The sequence below is a fragment of the Chinchilla lanigera genome, unplaced genomic scaffold, assembly GCF_000276665.1.
Source record: "Chinchilla lanigera isolate Chin_1 unplaced genomic scaffold, ChiLan1.0 scaffold00013, whole genome shotgun sequence".
Taxonomy (NCBI): domain Eukaryota; kingdom Metazoa; phylum Chordata; class Mammalia; order Rodentia; family Chinchillidae; genus Chinchilla; species Chinchilla lanigera.
This window is the reverse complement of record NW_004955414.1, coordinates 19,594,596-19,610,217: the sequence shown is the minus strand read 5'-3', so window position 1 is coordinate 19,610,217 and position 15,622 is coordinate 19,594,596. Positions and strand designations below refer to the sequence as shown.

General features: G+C 41.6%; 2 protein-coding genes across 9 annotated transcripts in view; one reads left to right on the top strand and one right to left on the bottom strand.

Annotated features, from left to right (window-relative positions):
• Pgap2 (post-GPI attachment to proteins 2) overlaps positions 1-3,038 on the bottom strand; it is a 22,831-nt gene extending 19,793 nt beyond the window's left edge. Inside the window, exon 1 of one of the 2 annotated variants that reach the window (XM_013511899.1) lies at positions 2,939-3,038. The gene's annotated coding sequence lies outside the window, so the exon portion shown is untranslated. The remainder of the gene's footprint in view (positions 1-2,938) is intronic. The other variant, XM_013511900.1, reaches the window with a different exon arrangement.
• A 104-nt stretch (positions 3,039-3,142) lies between these two features.
• The window catches only part of Nup98 (nucleoporin 98kDa), a 107,499-nt gene continuing 95,019 nt past the window's right edge, over positions 3,143-15,622 (top strand). For 6 of the 7 annotated variants that reach the window (XR_260183.2, XM_005380033.2, XM_005380032.2 and 3 more), the window contains exon 1: positions 3,143-3,544. The gene's annotated coding sequence lies outside the window, so the exon portion shown is untranslated. Of the gene's footprint in view, positions 3,545-3,803; positions 3,879-15,622 lie in introns of those variants that run through there. The other variant, XM_005380031.2, reaches the window with a different exon arrangement.

The following is a 15,622-nucleotide window of genomic DNA, read 5'->3' as shown; positions in this document are numbered from 1 at the left end:
TTTTGCCTGGGCTGGGCTCCAATTTGTAATCCTTTTGCCTCAGCCTCCCAGAGTGCTAGAATTACAGGTCTGGTCACCTTGAAGCATGCCTGGCTTCCAGACATATTTCTAAGCCACTTTTCTGTCAGATTTCCTGTTTTAGAATACTTAGAAAGGGAACTCTGCCATACATTGTTTACATTTTGTTGTTACTGTTTTTCAAGAGGGGCTTGCTATGTAGTTCAGGCTGGCCTTGAATAATTCTTCCAGCCTCAGCCTCCCTAGTGCTGGGATGACATGCATATGCCACCACATCCAGCTGGGACATTTGTAAAGAATAAAAATAATATCAACTATTGAGGATTTACTGGGTACCAGGTACCATGATAAATACTTTATATGTACATGTATTATGTTTGCTTTTTCTCATATTGGAGGGTAAACCTGTGCTAGGCAAGTGCTCTACCATTAAGCTACATTCCTACTTCTTTTATTTTTTATTCTGAGACAAGGTTTCATCAAGTCCCCTGAGCTGGCCTAGAACTTGTGAGTCTCCTACCTCAGCCTCTCAAGTTGATAGAATTATGCGCATGAGCCACCATGTATTATCTTGTTTAATTCTCACAACAACCTTGTGAGGCAAGTAAAGTTGTTATTTCTACTTTACTGACAGGGAAATTGAGGTTCAGAGAGGTTAGAAAATTTGCCCAAGTTCATATAACTAACGCATAGTTGGATCCAGATTTACACCCAGGGCTTCCATACACTTGTAATTCTAGCACTTGGAAGGCTGAGGCAGGTGGATTGCTGTGAGTTCAAGTGGGTTCAAGGCCAGCCTGAACTACATAGCAAGACTGTCTCAAAAAACAACAACAAGAAACAGTTCGAACCCAGACTGGGGCAACTTAGTGAGATCATGTCTCAAAATAAAAAGTAAAAAAGGGATGGGGATATAGCACAGTGTGAAGACCCTGGGCTCAATCCTCCACACCAAAGGCAGGGGAGGGTGTGCCTCTGTCATACAGCACTTGCCTAGCATACTCAAAGGCCCTGGGCTTGATCCTCAGTACTGCAAAACAAAACCTGTAATCCCAGTACTTGGGAGGATGAGGCAGGAGGATTGCTGCAAGTTCGAGGCCAGCCTAGGCTACACAGTGAGTTCAAAGCCAGCCTGAACTATGGAGCGAGACCTTATCTCAAAAATCAAACAAACCAAAACCAAAACAACAAAATCAATTCATTTGTTTATGTATCAAACATCTCAAGTCTACCTACTACGCTGCCTGGCCTTAGGGACACTAAAAAACATAAGTAGAGAAAAAGCTTAAGCATATTACAGCTTCAAGGTCAAAGAACAAGAAATCAGAGTTTGAGGGGAGCACTGAGGAAGCTACTGTAGTTTAATTTTCCAGGGAAAACTAATGACTTTTTTTTTTGTTTTTTTTTTTCTGGTACCGGGAATCGAACTCAGGACCTTGCACTTGCCAGGCAGGTGTTGTGCTGCTGAACTAAATCCCCAGCCCCTGACTTTTCAACTTAAAAGCAAGGGCAAAGGAGACTGGTGGGGAAGCAGGGCTGTTTGGACAGAAGAGTTTTACTGGCTTTACTACTTGGCCATTCATGCTAACGTTTTCCTCTCTTCAAGGAACACCTATAATGTATAATTTCCTCCATCCACTATCTTATTCCATCTTTACAACCACTTTACTTTTTTGTTTTCCTAGCACTGAGAATTGAAACCATCTGTGAATCCAAAGCTCTACTGCTAGGGTACATCACTAGTCCTTTTTTACTTTGAAATAGGGTCTCCTAAATTGCCCAGGCTGGCTTTGAAGTTTTGATCCTTCTGCCTCAGCCTCTCAAACTGGGGTTACAGGTGTACACCATCACGTCCAACTCACTTTTTTTTTTCCTAAAGTTTTTTGAGACAGGGTCTCACTGTGTAGTCCAGGCTGGAACTGGTGGCTATCTTCCTGCCTCGGGTGACCCAGTGCTGGGATCACAGGCCTGTGTCACTATCAGCAAACTTCACTTTTTTTTTTTCCCTCGGTATCGGGAATCGAATTCACGACCTCGCGCTTGCCAGCAGGCACTGTGCCTCTGAGCTAAATCCCCAGGCCCACTTTTTCTTTTTTTTAAAAGTCAATTTTCTTTAATTCTTTTCTATCACTGAAAATCCCAAGGAATTCATGTTGTTTTTGGCAAATCTCATTTCAGCTTTGTGTCGATATCCCAAGAGGTGGTGGTAGTGGAAAGGTAAAGGTAGTAAGCATACACTTTGCTTTCTGAGTGAAGTGTAAAGTGTAGTTTCTACAATCCCCCCCCCCTTCTAAAGCAGAATCCTGATACTTCTCAAACTGCACCTGGAAAAGTTCCAAAAGTCCTTTATTTTTTATTTTTTTGAGACAGGGTCTCCCTGTATAGTCCAGGCTGGTCTCGAACTTTCGATCGTCCGGTCTCAGCCTCCTGAGGGCTGGGATTACAGGCGTTTGCCACCGCATCTGGCTGTTTTGTTTTTCTGAGACAGGGTCTGGCTATATAGTTCAGGCTGGCCTTGAACTCACTATGTAGCCCACGGTGACCTCAAACTCACAGCGATCCTCCTGCCTTGACTTCCCAAACTCTGGGATTACACGCGTGCACCACCACGCTCGGCCCCCAATCATTTTTGTAAGGCCCAAAGCGAACCATTCTCTTAGGACACCTGTACAACGCTGAGGTCAATCTTAGAAATTAATTATGCTCAGGGGGTCCTGAGGATAGCCTGGGTCAGGAGAGACGCAGATTAGGAAGCTAGGCCGCAAAGCAGCCGCAGACAAGCTACGCGGACCAACCGGGCTCTCCGAGGGTCCTCCAGCTCTCCACGTGTTTTATCCCGGAAGTGCGGGCCGGGTGCAGAAGAAAAAAATCTTCCCATCATCCCCCGCGGACCAAAGCAAGGGAAGGGTAGAATAGTTACCATTGCCATCCCAGAGGCCAGCCTTCTGATTGGCCCGAGCTTCCGCAGAGAGAGTCTCTCGCTCCAAGAAAGGGGGCGGAACCTCAGTATAGCGTCACCACTCTTCTCCTCCACCTTGCCCGGTACATAGCAATCTAGCCACTCAGCAGTCCGCTTTGAGGAACCCTCTGTGACGTCACGCCCCACTCCCAGCCAACCGCGACGGCAGAGAGGTGGGACTCCATGTCCCGCCCACCATTTTTCTCTTTTTCCTCTCCCCGCCCGACTCGTTACGCCCCTCCTCTTCCCCTTCGTTCCTGGCTCAGACCTTCCTTACGCTCGGTTTCAAAAGACTCGTTGCCCAATGAGTAATGGGAAAGATTTCGAGTGGCAGCCTCGTCTGCCAATACACACGCACCGAGGGCGGACCGTCCGGAGCGAGCCTCTGACGGCGGACGGCGTGTGACGCAGTCGGGCCCTCTGCGCTCCTGCGCCCGAAGCGGCGGTCGGTAGCGGTGGCCGCGGCGGCGACGGTTTCTTGGTGGCCGCGCGCTGCTCTGTGAGCAGCGGGTGGCGGACGGGCCTAGGCCCCCACTGTGGACGCTCCACCTTCCCCAGTGCACCCGGGTAAGTCGGGAACCAGAGGCGGCGGCGACCCCGGACCGGCAGGCTCCTCCTCCTGTCCGGACGGGCGGGTGCGCGGAGCGTCCCGGGCCCTCTCAGCTCTGAAGTCTCCGGCCGCAGCCCACAGGCTCAGCGCAGAGCGAGGGGGCGGGGCCCGCGACCTTTGGCCCCGTAGCCCCGCTCCTCCGGCTCGGGGAGAGCATCGGCCCGGGTGGGCTGTAGGCCCGAGGTCTTCCGTGGCAGCCCACGCGGAGGGGCGCCCGTTTCCGCGGTCGTCGTCATTCATTCCCTGGGCGCTGAGGAGGAGCCCGTGGCCGCTTTCCGTGCGAGTCCCAGGGTGAGGGTGGATGAGTCGGAAGTTGTTTCCTGTGGGTGAAAGGCTCTTTTCTGGTGTTCCCCATATTCCTTGTAAAGTTGGGTGAGAAAGGTTGGATTCCCGGGTTACTGTGACCCCGAGGACGTTCGGAAATATTTAATTCAATCTTCCTATACAACTTCTGGGGCTGGGGATTTAGCTCAGCGTCACAGCACCTGCCTGGCAAGCGCGAGGTCGTGAGTTCGATTCCCGGTACCGGAAAAAAAAACTTAAAAAAAAAAAAAAAAAAAAAAGCTTTGCCCATACAACTTCTATGTATAGAGATTCCGAGGCCCAGACTGAGAGACGATTTCTTCCCCTCCACCCCTCATGTACGTTCCAGCCTCCCCTTGTTGAGTATTCTGTTTGGTGAGTAGTGTGCAGGTGTGCGGAGGCATTTGATAGAAGCAGAATAGCGTTTCCGACTTGGTCTCCTTATGGTAAAGTAGACACTTGATTAGTGGTGTCCTAACTTAGACTTAAAAGCACTCACTTTAAAAGTTGGTAAAAGTCGCTGGTGCTGTGTTGGAAATAAATCTATAAAAGTCCTTCCTGTTCTTCTAAATCTATTTTTTTTTTTTTCCGGTACCGGGAATCGAACTCACGACCTTGTGCTTGCCAGGCAGGCGCTGTGCCGCTGAGCTAAATCCCCAGTCCCTGCTCTTCTAAATCTAAATTGACTTGTGTCAACTGCTGGGGATTCAAAGGAAAAAGTAGTCCAGTTAGAGAGATATCAAAGTTCTGGAATAACTACAGCAGAAACTAGCCGCAAGATTTAGGATGCCAGGCAGCTGTCACTTTGTAGTTGTATCTTGGAACTCATGGTGACTCAGGTACACAATTCAAAGTGAAATATTTTAGTAGGATAAGTCGAAGAAATAAAACTTTGGGAGAAGAAATTAACTGGAAGAAAGAACATAGCTGTGATTATTTCCCTAGACAGTTTTCGAAATTCAAAAAGAAATGGTTTTTTTGTTTGTTTTTGTTGTTTTGGTACCGGGAATCGAACTAGGGACCTTGCACTTTGCCAGGCAGGCGCTTGTACCGCTGAGCTATATCCCCGGCCCAAAAGAAATGGTTAACTGGTTGGCACGTGTTTCCTTTGTGGAAGTTAGGACATTTTAAAAGCAAAACCAAGTCGTGCATGTGACACATACTCGAAGCTACTTGTGGAGTCTGAAGCACAAGTATCACTTGAGCGCAGGAGTTTTGTTTTGTTTTGTTTTGTTTTTTTTAAGAAATAAAAGAAGGAAAACATTAACAAACAGACATCCATTTGCAAAATAGCATAAGAACAATACAAACAAAACCGAGTTACCGACAAAGTTGTAGGAAATTAACAGTGGTTGTTGTATTACTTATTGATATCTTCAAAATGGTTTCTCAGGAAAACAGAGACATACAAGATTGATCGAACAAGTAATCATTAACTGTTCCTTTCTGTAGAGCAATAGAAGACAGTAGTACAACTATGTTAGCTATCCTGTATGTACATACTTACATAATTTTCCCTTCTTTCCCTTCTCTTTTCCCACACCCCAGTTGCCCTTTACTTTTGAGCATTTTCCTTTGGTTTCACAATGTCTATCATACCTCATAGTTTTTATTCATTCTTTCAGGTCTTACACCAGTGAGACAATACGATGCTTGCACATGCAGGTCTGATTTATTTCACTTACGAGTATGGTCTCTAGTTGTTACCATTTACGTATAAAAGCCTCGAGTTTATCTTTCTTTATAGCTGAGTAATATTCCATTATATAAAAGTACCGTTTTCAGATCTGGGAAAATACCCAGAAGGGGAATAGCTGGGTTGAATGGGACCTCTAGACCTGGCTTGTTGAGGAATCTCCAAACTGATTTCCACACTTGTTTCACCAGTCTGCATTCCCACCAGCAGTGGAGAAGGGTTCCTATTTCTCTACAGCCTCGCCAGCATTTGTTATTGGTTGATTTCTTAATGCTAGCCATTCTTACTGGGATGAGATGAAATCTCAGTGTTGTTTTAATTTGCATCTCTCGAATGACTAATGATGTTGAACACTTTCTCCTGTATTTATTTGCCATTTGTATTTCTTTATCTGAGAAGTGTGTATTCATCTCAGCTGCCCATTTTTGGATTGGGTCTTTGACTTTGGGGGGGCTGATGTTTTTCAGTTCTTTATATGTTCTAGATAGAAGACCTTTGTCCGAGGGACAGTCAGCTAAAATTTTTTCCCAATTTGTGGGTTTTTTTTTTTTTTACTCTGCTGGTGATTTCTTTAGATGTGCAGAAACTTTTCAGTAGGATGAGATCCTAGTTGATTCTTTGAAGTGTTTCCCGTGCAGTTTGGTTTTTGTTCATGAACTCTCTGCCTACTCTTATGTCTTCAAGGTTTTTACCTACTTTATCTTCCAATACATTTAGTGTTTCTGTTTTAATATTGAGATCTGTGATCCATTTTGACTTGAGTTTGGTTCATGGTGGTAGATTTGGGTCTATTTTCAGTTTTTGGCAGGTGGCAAGCCAGTTTTTCCAGCACCATTTATTAAAGAGGCTGTTGTTCTTCCAGTGAGTTTGTTTGGCCCCTTTATCAAAGATTAGGTGGCTGAGTGTGTTTTTGGTTGTGGCTGTTTCTTCCAGTCTGTTACATTGATCCTCAGGTCTGTTTTTTAGCCAGTACCAGGTTGATTTTATTACAGTAGCTTTGAAGTATAATTTCAGGTCAGGGATTGTGATTCCACCTGACTTGTCCTTGTTGCCCAGGATTGCTTTTGCTATTCTGCAGCCCAGGAGTTTTAGACCATCCTGGACAACATACCAAGATGCCTGAACCCGTCTAAAAAATAAATTAAAACAAAAAATAAAAAGAATTTGAGACTGGACAGTGTGAAAGGAAGTACTAGGAATGACTTTGATAAAATTGTCGGGGTTTTTTTGTTTGTTTCTGAGACAGGATCTTGCTGTGTAGTACAGGCTGGCCTTTAACTCACTATGTAACTCAGGCTGCTCTCAAACTTGTGAGGATCCTCCTGCCTCTGCCTCTCGGGTGCTGGGATTATAGGCATACAGAACAACAACCAGCTTTTTTTTCTTTTCTTTTTTTTTTTTTTTAAAACAACCAGCTTTGATAAAATTATTTTTGACTCTTCAGTGCTCATTGAAATTAACTTATTCACACTTTGATCTGTACACATCAGTCAGATTGCCACTTCGCTGTTGTTTATATGACAGAGCAAGAATTACGAACTAGTGGTGCATAAAATCAGAACTGTAGTCTAAATATTAACATGTAAGCATATTAGGTTTTCTGTAACATTTTCTCAGTTCAAGCGCCACCCTCTTGTGGGAACCTTTTCCTGGCACTCTCCCTTGTAAGCTTCCATAACACTTACTGGATACTTCTATGTATAGTACATACCATTTTGTATTTTAGCTATTTGTCTGTTTATTAGACTATAGTAATTTATTATTATTATTATTTGTCTTTTTGAGACAGTGTCTCACTATGCAGTTCAGGCTGGCCTTGAGCTCACTTTGTCACCCAGGCTCGTCTCGAACTCACAATGATCCTCCTGTCTCAGCCTCCCGAGTGCTGGGATTACAGGCGTGCACCACTACCCCTGGCTAATATTTTTGTCTTGTCTTTGTATTTAGGTTACCTGGCGCATAGTAGACCCTCAGTAAGTTCTGTCTGCTTGAATAAATAAAGGAATTGGGGAAATTAAATCTAAAAGTCTGCATATTTGTGTTTCCCTGAAATATAAGACCCAAATAAGGGAACTTACACTGTTTATGCTTTACATGATACTTTATATCTGACTTTATGTCCAGCTAACTCCTAGATAACTAAGATCAAGTAGAATTTTTAGGAAATCAAATTCACACCTCAGAAAAAAGTCATATTACTTTACTGTAATATGTGGTGACAGTATAGGAAGTAAGGTGTACTACTACAGGTATTTACTTTCTAATAAAGAGACTACTGCATGTGTAATTATGCACTTTGTTGAAAAGTTAGGGGAGTAAGGAACTTATTTTTACTTTTTTTTGGGGGGGGGGTCTTTTTGAGACGGTTTTGCTATGCACTTCAGGCTGGCCTTGAACTCTCACTTTGTAGCTGAGGCTGGCCTCAGACTCACAGTGATCCTCCTGCCTCAGCCTCCCCAAGTACTGGGATTACAGGGGACTAAGGAATTTAGAAATGTTGGGTTAGGGATATAGCTCAGTGGCATAGCACCTGCCTGGCAAGCTCAAGGTCCTGGGTTTGATTCCAAGTACTAAAAAAATAAATTTGGAGATGTAATAGTCAGTAGAAGTAGAAGGTATGAAAACATTCCCTGAGAACTTGGCACATTATGTTTAGAATTGACCTAAACAGTTCTATTTATTTATAAATAATACTTATTTGGTACATAGTATATCTCTAGAGAAAGGTTCCTTAGCTGAAGCACTTTGGACATTTTGGGCCAGGTAACTCTTTCATGTGTGAGGTCTCTTGTATCAGGATACCTAACAACCTTTCTTCTCTATCCATTAGATACCCATAATACCTCAAATTGTAAATATTGCCCCTTATTGAGACCCTTCCTTCAGTAAAAATATTCCCAGTATTTTAACAAAATCATACTTTTATTTTGCTTGATGTCTGTAAAGTAAGTTAATAAATAGTACTTGTAAGAAATACGATGTCCCAAGATAAAATTTGTAAGAAAGAAACCATTGTCCATGAAGGATGGTTAAATTGTTAAGTTCTGACAATGGGAAGCTGAATGCTAAAAGCACTAGAGTGACTTCTTTTTGTTTTCCCCTTTTTTTTTTTTTTTTTTTTTTAAATTTTAAGGAGTAAAAGAAGGATAACATAATAATAGGGGGAGGAGTTTTCCCATTTTTGAGTCACTTTTCTTTTGTTTCTTGTTCCATTTCTATGTTTGTTTGTTCTTTTTTTTCCCGGTACCAGGAATCAAACTCACAACCTTGTGCTTGCCAGGCAGGCATTGTGCCGCTCAGCTAAATCCCCAGCCCCTCCATTTCTGTGTTAACTTCTCTTTCTCCGACATAGGGGAAATCAGGATCTGTTTGAAAGAAGATATATTGTAGATTGATTCAAGCAATTCTGTATTATTGAGGAAGGGACAAAAGAGCTTGTAGTTGATACATTTAATATGCCATTATCTTTCTATTTCACTCACATAGTTTGATGCCACAGAAATATGCATTGATGGATGTTGTCCCCTTTTATACAGTAATTTAATAAATAACTTATGGTTTAACATATTAAAGAGTTTATAGTTAATTTATATAATGGGAAACACATTTTTGAGAGGGAAATTAAAATAATTTTATTATTAAATTATTAATACTTTAATAATTATTGAACTCAGAAATTCAACCCAGGGAATTCAGCCCAGGGCATTGAGCATGGTAGGCAAGTGCTGTACCACTGAGCTACATCTCCAGCCCTTTTTTATTTTTTGTTTTGCAGTAGGGTTAAGTTGCTCCGGCTGAGCTCCAATTTGCAGTCTTCTTGCCTCAGCTTTCTAGAATGCTAGGATTATAGGCATGCACCACTGTGCTATTTAAATGTTGTTTCTTAGCTCTCATTATTTAAGTAAGTGTAAACTTAAAGGTAGGATAGTAGAGCATATTAGAAAATGTAAAACTGGAGATGAGCAGACAAATTAGGAGATTATAGCAGAAATCTAGGATAGCAACTGTCATGCTTATGTCTTTGGACTCGTTTAAACTTTTAAAATTAATCACTACAAATAGCTTTTGCTTATGTGAGGTGATCTGTTTTAGAGATTAAAACTGAAAGATTGTGAAAGATTATTGATTTTAAAAAACTTGTGTTTGGGGGCTGGGGATATAGCTCAGTGGCATAAGCACCTGCCTAGCAAGCGCAAGGTCGTGAGTTCGGTCCCCAGTACCGCCAAAAAAAACCCTTGTGTTTGGGAAGAAGGGAGGGGGAAGGGAAGGAAAAGAAAAGGGATTTTTAAAAAAATGGAAGGGAAAAAATGGAAGCAAAGGTTTTTGTAAATGGGGAAGGGAAGAAGGGTTGAAGGGAGAGGAGGGCAATGGGAAAAAAAAGATTTCAGATATATTATGTGTAGTACAAATTCCCTATGGTGAATGTGATCATTATGTATAGCCAGTATGAACTAATAAAAATAAAAATTTTTAATAATGAAAATAAATTTTAAAAAACCCTTTGCTTTTATTTTTTGTTTTTAAAGCAAGATCTCTGTTTGTTGCCCAGGCTACCCTCAGACTTGTGCCTGAGTAAGCCTCTGAGTGCTGTGACTATAGCCATATACCACCGCGCCTGGCTTGATTTTTAAAATTCTTGTTAACATAAATAACAGTTTTATGAAAAATAACTTTTCAGATTATATTTTCTTTTGACAGTACCCAAACCATTTTTAAAAACCCAAACCATTTTAAAGATTTATTGTAGTGTAGAACCTGAAACCATGTAATTGAATTTATGTAGTATGTTAAATTAAAATTCATTGGTTCAGGGTGAGATGTTTTATATACCTTAGTGGTAGAGTGTTTGTCTAGCAAGTGTGAAGCCCTGGGTTCATACATGGAGGGGGAAGGATCACTAGCCCATCTCAAGCTTATCATTATTCATGCACAATTTTATAACATTGTGTGTTGGATAGTTTGAAGTTATTGGTTTCTTGAATATGCAGATTTCCTACTTTTTTTTTTTTTTTTGAGACAGGGTCTCACTATGCAGTTCAGGCTGGCCTTGAGCTCACTTTGTAGCCCAGGCTGGCCTCGAACTCGCAAAGATCTTCCTGCCTCAGCCTCCCGAGTGCTGGGATTATAGGCATGCACCACCACACTTGGTTTCTCTACATGTTGGTATTTAATTACACAGTTGTTACTGTTGTTAATTATATAATTGTTACTCTTGCTACCCATTTTATCGATAAGTCCACAATTGGAAAGCTAACCAGGTGTGGTGGTACATACCTGTAATCTTAGCTCTATAGGAAGCTGAGACAGGAGGATTACAGGTCAAATATCAACCTGGGCTATTTAGAAGACCCTGTTTCAAAAAATAAAAAGGGCTTGATATGTAGCTCAGTACGAAGGCCCTGATTTCAATCCCCAGTACAAAAACAGAGTTTACAGTGGCATACATAAGTTTTCAAAATTCTAATTACTACCAGGATTGGTGGTGTGTATCTGTAGTCCCAGCCTTTGGGAGGTGGATGAACACAAATTCAAGGCCAGCCTGAACTGCATAGCAAGATCCTGTCTCAAAAAACAACAACAACAAAAAACAAACAAAAAAACCCCACACAACCCAAAAGCCAAAATTCTAATTTTTTTAATCAAATCTTAGTAAGCATACCTTGTCATTCATGCTTTGAAATAAGAAATGGTGTTCCATTGGGGGCAGGGAAGCAAATAGTAATCACACAAGTGCTTTCTTTTAACTTGGCCTTTGCTTCAGCATGCCTCGGTGCTTTGAGTACTTCTCATTTAATCCCAAATATTCAAAGAGGTACAGTTGGGTTGGTTTTTTTTTTTTTTTTTTTTGTCTTTTTGAGACAAGGATTCGTTATGCAGTTCAGTTTGGCCTTGAACTCACTTTGTAGCCCAGGCTGTTCTCAAATGGTAATTATTCTCAGCCTCCTAATGCTGGGATTACAGGTGTGTGCCACCATACCTGGCCTCCAAGGGGTGCAGTGAAATTTGGAAAATTAATACAAGTAATTTTTACTGCTTCAGTAGAGTTATTTATTTACTCATTCATTTATTTTTTAAATTTTATTTTATGTCTTTTTGAGACAGGGTCTCACTGTGCAGTTCAGGCCGGCTGTGAACTCACTTAGTAGCCCAGGCTGGTCTGGAACTTGCAGTGATCCTCCTGCCTCAGCCTCTCAAGTGCGGGGATTACAGCTGTGCACCACCACACCTGGCTCATTCATATTTTTGAGACAGTGTCTCTTTCACTTAGGCAGTTCAGGCTGGCCTCCAGCTCATTGTGCAGCCCAGACCAGCATGAATTTGCAGCAGTCCTGCATTAGAGACATTCTTCCAAGTGGAATTTTTTATACTCTGTACTAGGTTGCTGGTGAAGAATTCAGTGATTTGTTAGTACAGCATAGGGCTGTTGCCTAGGTTCAGGCTTGGGTTCTAGGTTTTCTGTATTTATTTTCAGTACTGAGGATTGAACCCCTGGAATGCCAAGCTACGTCTCCAACACTTTTTAATATTGTTATTCTTGCGATAGGATCTTTGAATGGCCCAGGCTGGCCTTTGAATTTTCAATCTTCTGCATCTGTCTCTCAAGTAGCTGGAATTACAGGTGTGACCACCACCATACGCTTGAAAGTTTCAACGTTTTTACACTGTTTTTTATTTTTCAATAATGGGAATTGAATCCAGGGCCTTCACGTGAACTATATCCTCATATCCACAGCCCTATTTTCTTTCTTGTTTTGAAACAGAGCTGGGCTGGAATTTGCAGTCCTCCTGCCTCCCCCTCTTAGGATGCTGGGGTTACAGGCTTACATCACCAATGGTTCACTCACAGTATTGTTCTTGCACCGTGGGGAAGAAGTCATCTTTGGGTAGGGGAGAGGGAGGCAAATAATGTCAGGTAGTTCTTGTTTTAAACAGTGTCTTGCTGTATTACCAGTCTGGCCTTGAATGCCCGGGCTCAAGTGGTTCTGCTACCTTGGCCTCCTAGGTTAAGTAGCTGGGACTATACACGTGCAGTATCATGCTTGGTTTATGCCTTGGTTTTGGCTTGATGGACCACTGAAGGAAATCTTGAGGACTTTGTTTGTTGGTTTGTTTTGGGCAGTACTGGAGCTTGAACCAAGTATCTTCACACTGAGGTACATGCCCAACCCTTTTTATTTTTATTTTTTATTTTATTATTATTATTATTATTTTGCAGTACCGGGGATCTAACTCATGATCTTGTGCTTGCCAGGCAGGCGCTTATGCCACTGAGCTGTATCCCCAGCCCCCGTTTTTATTTTTAATTTTGAGGTAGGATTTTGTTAAATTGCTCAAGTAGTCCTCATGCCTCAGCCACACAGAGTGCTGGGATGACAGGTGTGTGAGTTCTGGGGACTTGTGGAGATCTTCAGATCACTCTTTGAGAACCACTGATGTAGGATAGATTTTCACACTGATTCTCAGAACCCTGATCTTAGGAGAGCTGTACTGATGGGGTTGTATTGTACCCACCCACTCTTTACTTAAGCAGGAGCAGCTTCTGCTCGTCTTTTACATGTTGGGGTTCCATAGCTAAAAATGTTTGAAATCATTGCTTAAGATGAGAAAGAAGCTGGTTATGGTGGTGCACACCTGTAACTGCAGCACTGGGAAGCTGAGACAGGAGGCTGAGTGAGTTCAGGGCCATCCTGGGCTACATAGTTCAAGACCAGCCTGAACTAGAAAGCAAGACCTTGTCTCCAAAAACAAAAACAAAAAAAACCAAAAAATGCAAACCCCAAAACACAAAAAAACGGGATGGAGGGCTTGGGATGTAACCCATTGTGAAGGTGCTGGGTTCAGTCTCCAGTACTGCAAAAAAGAGGTTGAGGGTAGGAATTGAGTACCTGAATTGGGGCTGTCTGCTCACCAAGTAAAAGGATGGTTCTTCCTAAGTATGTATTACATTCACACATCACATTACACTTCCAACTGAAAGGTTTCTAGTATCGATACTCCTTGACCCTCTTAACCAGAGCAAGCATCATGAGGAATAGGCAGATGAATTTATAAATACAAAAGATTGAGCGTAAGGATGAGAGAAGTGAGATGAGGACAAGAGAATGGGTGATCAGAATGACCATAATGGTGAGTGTACATGGGTTTAGGGATTTGTTTTTGTTGTTTGCCTTGGTATTTTAGGGTTGTGATAAGTGGTCAGTGGCTGGAAACTTGTATATTGGATAATTAGAAATCATTGTATATCCAATTCTAGCTAGGTGTTGATGAACCTAGGTTTAGAGTGAGGGGAGATTACTACCTTTTTCTGTTAAAAATACTGGGTCGGGGATCTAGCTCAGTGACACGGTGTCTGCCTGGCAAGTGCAAGGTTCTGAGTTAAATTCCTGGTACCAAGAAAAAAAATTATTAAAACTATTGTAGGATATTTGTTGAACTAAGTCAACAAAACACAACAGAAATCTGCTTTTGAAGAGCTCTAGTTTGAAGCAACTTTTTCCAATAGTGTTTGGGTGTGGGCCATATAATCCCTGTTTTGAAGAATTGGGGTCTAGGAGATTTACTGTCATGACTTATTATAGGTATGCAGTAGCAAGTGGCAGAGGTTTTTTCTTTTTGTCTTATCTTTTTATTTTGATTTTTTTTGTTTTGTTTTTTTTTGGTGTTTTTCCTTACCAGGAATCAAACTTACAACGTCACGCTTGCCAGGCAGGCACTGTGCTGCTGAGCTAAATCCCCAGCCCCTATCTTTTTATTTTGAATTGATTTTAGGTTTACAGAGAGTTGCAAAGATAGTTAAGTGGCAGAACGTTTTAACACAGATTTGTCTCACTTCAAAGCTAATATATTCCTTTCACTGTTTATAAAATGATGAGCGCTGTGCTAAAGGATGAACAAAATTCTGCTTAGTACTCTGAGAAAAGAGGTGTATTAGGTAATATGAGTTATTAAAAATTACACCCCAGTGAGCAAAGTCAGAATGCTTTTTTATCAGAGTCGCAAGTAGCTCATGCTCTCAAGTGGCAGGTACAACAGCAAATTTATTGCATAACTAAAAACAACTGGGAGATGCTGGTTTATGTAACAGGCTGGAAAGGGGGAGGGGAAGGAAAGTGTTTTTATACTGATAAGAGCCTGAAGGCTTTAATCTGGAACCATCTTGTGAAGCAGGTGAGGCTTGAGCAACAATTTTTATTACTTATTTTTAATTTGTTTATATTTTTATTACATGCTTGCAGTACATGTGATTACATTCATTATAGGGAGTTGGTATATGTACATAACACATCTTTATTCCTTTTTTGGGACAACAGTTTTTTCTGGTCTTTTTTTTTTTTAATTTTAGAAGTAGAAGGAGGAAAATACTAACAGACAGACAACATTTTACAAAATAGCAAAGGATCAGTACAGACATTACAGAGTTACAAACAGAGTGGTAGGGAATTAACAGTGCTTGTTGTATTACATGTTGATGTCTTCAAAGTAGTTTCTCATGAAAACAGATCTAGACATACAAAGCTGATCAACCAATCCCTCATTGACAGTTTCTTTCAGCAAGGAAATACAAGACAGTAGAACAGCCGTGTTAACTATCCTGCATATACATACATACAAACTTTCTCCTTTCTTTTCTGGTCTTTTTGAGACAGGGTCTCATGGTGCAGTTCAGGCTGGCCTTGAACTCACTTTGTAGCTCAGGCTGGCCTTGAACTCACAGCGATCTCCTGCCTCAGCCTCCCAAGTGCTGGGATGAACAACAATTTTTTGAAAGAAAAAAATGTGAATTTTTATTTGTTTTTTGGGTTTTTGTTTTTTGGTTTTTTTTTTTTTTTGGTCTTTATTTTTGAGGCAGAGTCTCACTGTGCAGTTCAGGCTGGCCTTGAGCTCACTTTGTATCCCAGGCTGGCCTCAAACTCTTGGCAATCCTCCTGCCTCAGTCTCCCAAGTGCTGGAATTACAGGCATACGCCACCACACCCAGCTGAGATGTAAATTTTTTTAAAATTTTTTTCTCTCTCTCTCTTTATCTATCTATCTAT